Source organism: Coregonus lavaretus (genome assembly GCF_964263955.1).
Source record: "Coregonus lavaretus genome assembly, chromosome: 39".
Lineage (NCBI taxonomy): Eukaryota > Metazoa > Chordata > Actinopteri > Salmoniformes > Salmonidae > Coregonus > Coregonus lavaretus.
This window is the reverse complement of record NC_140026.1, coordinates 10,830,080-10,837,098: the sequence shown is the minus strand read 5'-3', so window position 1 is coordinate 10,837,098 and position 7,019 is coordinate 10,830,080.

The following is a 7,019-nucleotide window of genomic DNA, read 5'->3' as shown; positions in this document are numbered from 1 at the left end:
TAGACTTCAAGAAAGTATTTGATTAAATTTAGCACAAGGTTCTTTTTTTATAAACTAATAGAAAGTGGTATTGGCGGGAAAACATATGATGTTATTAAATCAATGTACACTAAAAACAAATGTGTGGTTAAAATTGGCAACAAGCAAACAGACTTCCTCTCTCAGGGACGTAGAGTGAAACGGCGCTGCTCAATAAGTCCAACACTATTTAACATCTACATTAATGAATTGGCAAAAACAATTGAAGAATCGGCAGCACCTGGTCTCACCCTACACAACACTGAAATCAAGTGTCTGCTGTACGCAGATGACCTGGTGCTACTGTCTCCCACTAAGGAGGGGTTACAGCGGCATCTACAGCAGCATATCTTTAATCTTTTAACTTAATAATTTAAAGGAAAGTATTTGTCCTCAGGCCTGGAGGGAAGCCAAAGTCATTCCGCTACCCAAGAATGGTAAAGCGGCCTTTACTGGTTCTAACAGCAGACCTATCAGCTTGCTGCCAGCTCTTGGCAAACTGTTGGAAAAAATGGTGTTTGAGCAAATACAATGCTGTTTCTCTGTAAACAATTTAACAACAGACTTTCAGCATGCTTATAGAGAAGGGCACTCAACATGTACTGCACTGACACAAATGACTGATGATTGTGGGAGCTGTACTGTTAGATTTCAGTGCAGCCTTTGGTATCATTGACCATAACCTGTTGTTGAGAAAACGTATGTGTTATGGCTTTTCAACCTCTGCCATATTGTGGATTCCGAGCCATCTATCTAATAGAACTCATAGGGTTTTCTTTAATGGAAGCTTCTCTAATGTCAAACATGTCAAGTGTGTTGTACTGCAGGGCAGCTCTCTAGGCCCTCTACTCTTTTCTATTTTTACCAATGACACTGACATTTAACAAAGCATGTGTGTCCATGTAGGCTGATGATTCAACCATATATGCATCAGCAACCACAGCTAATGAAGTCACTGAAACCCCTAACAAAGAGTTGCAGTCTGTTTTGGAATGGGTGGCCAGTAATAAACTGGTCCTGAACATCTAAAACTAAGAGCATTGTATTTGGTACAAATCATTCCCTAAGTTCTAGACCTCAGCTGAATCTGGTAATGAATGGTGTGGCTGTTGAACAAGTTGAGGAGACTAAATTACTTGGTGTTACTTTAGATTGTAAACTGTCATGGTCAAAATATATACAGTGGGGAGAACAAGTATTTGATACACTGCCGATTTTGCAGGTTTTCCTACTTACAAAGCATGTAGAGGTCTGTAATTTTTATCATAGGTACACTTCAACTGTGAGAGACGGAATCGAAAACAAAAATCCAGAAAATCACATTGTATGATTTTTAAGTAATTAATTTGCATTTTATTGCATGACATAAGTATTTGATAAATCAGAAAAGCAGAACTTAATATTTGGTACAGAAACCTTTGTTTGCAATTACAGAGATCATACGTTTCCTGTAGGTCTTGACCAGGTTTGCACACACTGCAGCAGGGATTTTGGCCCACTCCTCCATACAGACCTTCTCCAGATCCTTCAGGTTTTGGGGCTGTCGCTGGGCAATACGGACTTTCAGCTCCCTCCAAAGATTTTCTATTGGGTTCAGGTCTGGAGACTGGCTAGGCCACTCCAGGACCTTGAGATGCTTCTTACGGAGCCACTCCTTAGTTGCCCTGGCTGTGTGTTTCAGGTCGTTGTCATGCTGGAAGACCCAGCCACGGCCCATCTTCAATGCTCTTACTGAGGGAAGGAGGTTGTTGGCCAAGATCTCGCGATACATGGCCCCATCCATCCTCCCCTCAATACGGTGCAGTCGTCCTGTCCCCTTTGCAGAAAAGCATCCCCAAAGAATGATGTTTCCACCTCCATGCTTCACGGTTGGGATGGTGTTCTTGGGGTTGTACTCATCCTTCTTCTTCCTCCAAACACGGCGAGTGGAGTTTAGACCAAAAGCTCTATTTTTGTCTCATCAGACTACATGACCTTCTCCCATTCCTCCTCTGGATTATCCAGATGGTCATTGGCAAACTTCAGACGGGCCTGGACATGCACTGGCTTGAGCAGGGGGACCTTGCGTGCGCTGCAGGATTTTAATCCATGACGGCGTAGTGTGTTACTAATGGTTTTCTTTGAAACTGTGGTCCCAGCTCTCTTTAGGTCATTGACCAGGTCCTGCCGTGTAGTTCTGGGCTGATCCCTCACCTTCCTCATGATCATTGATGCCCCACGAGGTGAGATCTTGCATGGAGCCCCAGACTGAGGGTGATTGACCGTCATCTTGAACTTCTTCCATTTTCTAATAATTGCACCAACTGTTGTTGCCTTCTCACCAAGCTGCTTGCCTTTTGTCCTGTAGCCCATCCCAGCCTTGTGCAGGTCTACAATTATTTCCCTGATGTCCTTACACAGCTCTCTGGTCTTGGCCATTGTGGAGAGGTTGGAGTCTGTTTGATTGAGTGTGTGGACAGGTGTCTTTTATACAGGTAACGAGTTCAAACAGGTGCAGTTAATACAGGTAATGAGTGGAGAACAGGAGGGCTTCTTAAAGAAAAACTAACAGGTCTGTGAGAGCCGGAATTCTTACTGGTTGGTAGGTGATCAAATACTTATGTCATGCAATACAATGTAAATTAATTACTTAAAAATCATACAATGTGATTTTCTGGATTTTTGTTTTAGATTCCATCTCTCACAGTTGAAGTGTACCTATGATACAAATTACAGACCTCTACATGCTTTGTAAGTAGGAAAACCTGCAAAATTGGCAGTGTATCAAATACTTGTTCTCCCCACTGTAGTTGTAAAGATATCTAGTTAAGCTGCAGTTGGCCCAGAACAGAGCGGCATGTCTTGCTCTTCATTGTAATCAGAGGGCTGATATAAATACTATGCATGCCAGTCTCTCTTGGCTAAGAGTTGAGGAGAGACTGACTGCATCACTTCTTCTTTTTATAAGGCGGCAGGTAGCGGCAGGTAGCTTAGTGGGTAAGAGCATTGTGCCAGTAACCGAAAAATCTGTCAATGTGCCCTTAAGCAAGGCACTTAACCCTAATTGCTCCTGTAAGTCGCTCTGGATAAGAGCGTCTGCTAAATGACTAAAATGTAAATGTAAAAATGTAAATAAGAAACATTAATGTGTTGAAAATCCCAAATTATTTCCATAGTCAATTTACATACAGCTCTGACACACACACGTACCCCACCAGACATGCCACCAGGGGTCTTTTCACAGTCCCCAAATCCAGAACAAATTGAAGAAAGCGTACAGTATTACATAGAGCCATTATTGCATGGAACTCCGCTGCAGCTCATATTGCTCAAATGAACAGCAAACCTGGTTTAAAAAAACAGATAAAGCAACACCTCACGGCACACCGCCTCTCCCCTATTTGACCTAAATATTTTGTGTGTATATATTGATATGTAAGCTATGTGTGCCTTTTCTAAATGTTTGTAGTTCTGTCCTTGAGCTGTTCTTGTCTATTAATGTTCTGTATTATGTCATGTTTCATGTTTCGTGTGGACCCCAGGAAGAGTAGCTGCTGCTTTCGCAACAGCTAATGGGGATCCTAATAAAATACCAAATACCAAAAACCTAGTTCATCTGCACAGGTTCTGTCAGACCTGGGATCTATCAGTTAACCTAAAAAAAAGGAATATAACAATATTCCAAAAGAGGTCCAGAAATCAGGATCACAAATATAAATTATATTTGGACACAGTTCTATTAGAACACACCAAAATCTACACTTACCAGTGACTCGCTCAATACGGAAGAGGTCAGATGACACAGATGCTAAGCTACAGGACTGTTTTGCTAGCACAGACTGGAATATGTTCCAGGATTTATTCGATGGCATTGATGATTATACCACATCAGTCACCGGCTTCATCAATAAGTGCATCGATGACATCGTCCCCACAGTGACCATACGTACCCAAACCAGAAGCCATGGATTACAGGCAACATCCGCACTCAGCTAAAGGGTAGAGCTGCCGCTTTCAAGGAGCGGGACTCTAACTCGGACGCTTATAAATATCCTGCTATGCCCTCCAACAAACTATCAAACAGGCTAAGCGTCAATACAGGACTAAGATTGAATCCTACTACACCGGCTCCGACGCTCGTCGGATGTGACAGGGCTTGCAAACTATTATGGACTACAAAGGGAAGCCCAGCCACGAGCTGCCCAGTGACACGAGCCTACCAGACGAGGCTAAATAACTTATATTTGCGCTTCAAGGCAAGCAACACTCAATCATGCATGAGAGCACCAGCTGTTCCGGACGAATGTGTGATCATGCTCTCCATAGCCGATGTGAGTAAGACCTTTAAATAGGCCAATATTCACAAGGCCGCAGGGCCAGACAGATTACCAGGACGTGTACTCAGAGCATGCGCTGACCAACTGTCAAGTGTCTTCACTGACATTTTCAACATGTCCCTGACTGAGTCAGTAATACCTACATATTTCAAGCAGATCACCATAGTCTCTGTACCCAAGAACACCAAGGTAACCTGCCTAAATGACTACCGACCCGTAGCGCTCACATCTGTACCCATGAAGTGCTTTGAAAGTCTGGTCATGGCTCACATCAACACCATCATCCCAGAAACCTTAGACCCACTCCAATTCGCATACTGCCCCAACAGATCCACAGATGACACAATCTCTATTGCACTCCACACTGTCCTTTCCCACCTGGACAAAAGGAACACCTACGTGAGAATGCTGTTCATTGACTACAGCTCAGCGTTCAACACCATAGTGCCCTCAAAGCTCATCACTAAGCTAAGGACCCTGGGATTAAACACCTCCCTCTGTAACTGGATCCTGGACTTCCTGACGGGCCTCCCCAGGTGGTAAGGGTAGTCAACAACACATCTGCCACGCTGATCCTCAACATGGGGGCTCAGCAGGGGTGCGTGCTTAGTCCTCTCCTGTACTCCCTGTTCACCCATAACTGCGTGGCCAAGCACGACTCCAACACCATCATTAAGTTTGCCGACGACACAACGGTGGTAGGCCTGATCACCGATAACGATGAGACAGCCTATAGGGAGGAGGTCAGAGACCTGGGAGTGTGGTGCCAGGACATCAACCTGTCCCTCAACATTATCAAGACAAAGGAGATGATTGTGGACTACAGGAAAAAAAAAGAGGACTGAGCACGCCCCCATTCTCATCGACGGGGCTGTAGTGGAGCAGGTTGAGAGCTTCAAGTTCCTTGGTGTCCACATTCCTTGGTCCAAACACGAGGGCACGACAATCCCTATTCCCCCTCAGGAGACTGAACTGATTTGACATGGGTCCACAGATCCTCAAAAAGTTATACAGCTGCACCATTTAGAGCATCCTGACTGGTTGCATCACCGCCTGGTATGGCAACTGCTCAGCCTCAAGGCGCTACAGAGGGTAGTGCGCATGGCCCAGTACATCACTGGGGCCAAGCTTCCTGACATCCAGGACCTCTATACCAGGCGGTGTCAGAGGAAGGCCCTAAAAATTGTCAAAGACTCCAGCCACCCTAGTCATAGACTATTCTCTCTGCTACTGCACGGCAAGCGGTACCGGAGTGCCAAGTCTTGTTATTGTTATTTTATTGCTGCTCTTTTATTTTTTTACTTTTGTTTATTTAGCAAATATTTTCTTTACTCTTATCTTTCTTAAAACTGCATTGTTGGTTAAGGGCTTGTAAGTAAACATTTCACGGTATTAGGCGCATGTGACAAATACAAGTTGATTTGATTTGATTTGTATCTAGGACTAAATATCAGCAACACCGGTAGCTTTCACATGGCTGCGACAAAGCAAAAAAAGCATTCTATGCCATTAAAAGGAACATTCTAATCTAAATTTCAAATTTAGAATCTGGCTCAAAATGTTCCAATCAGTTATAGAAACACTTGCTCTATTTGGCAGCGTAAACTTCAATGCAATTTGGCTCTAAACAGACAGTACATGGTGGCAGACTATCTGATCACTGTGACTGGTAGAAAACTGAGAAAAACACAGACTAGATACAGTGAGCACAGTCTGGCTATAGAGACCAATCGTCAAAGACAAACCTGGCTGCCCAGAGACGACAGGCTGTGCTCTGCCCCCGGGGAGAGGTAGAGACAGAGCTGCATTTCCTGTTACACTGTGACAAATAATCAGATCTAAGAGAGGATTTATTTTCCAAAATTATCATTCAGTACAAAGAATGTGAAACTATAGAAGATGAAGAACAAATCTAATATTTATTGGTTGAAAAGCCTAAATGTGCAGTTTGGCAGCCAAATATGTGTCCTCCTGCCACAACCTGAGGGACAGTCAGTGAACAGTGCAATGTAATGTCAATAATAATTCAAATATTTCATGTGGCTACTATTTTTGCTTTAACTTATTGTTATTTTCATTAATATTGTTGTTGTAGTTGCTGTTAATGGTAATCCCATTTCCACTACTATTATTATTATTATTGATACCTTATTGCTGTTAATGGTAATCCATTTCCACTACTACTACTACTACTACTACTACTACTACTACTACTACTATTATTATTGCTGTTGGTCCCACCATTTTTGTTATATGTATACTATGACAATGGAAGTAATTTAACTTGCCATGTCAATAAAGTCTACTGAATTAAATTGAGAGAGAGAGAGAGAGAGAGCACGAGAGAGCACGAGAGAGAGAGAGAGAGAGAGAGAGAGAGAGAGAGAGAAGAGAGAGAGAGAGAGAGAAGAGAGAGAGAGAAAGAGAGAGAGAGAGAAGAGAGAGAGAGAGAGAGAGAGACAGAGAGAGAGAGAGAGAGAGAGAGAGAGAGAGAGACGAGAGAGAGAGAGAGAGAGAGAGAGAGAGAGAGAGAGAGAGAGAGAGAGAGAGAGAGAGAGAGAGAGAGAGAGAGAGAGAGAGAGAGCGAGAGAATACTGTCTTCTCATGCATTGTTGATTTCAAAAAGCTTTTGACTCAATTTGCCATGAGGGTCTGCTATACAAATTGATGGAAAGTGGTGTTGAG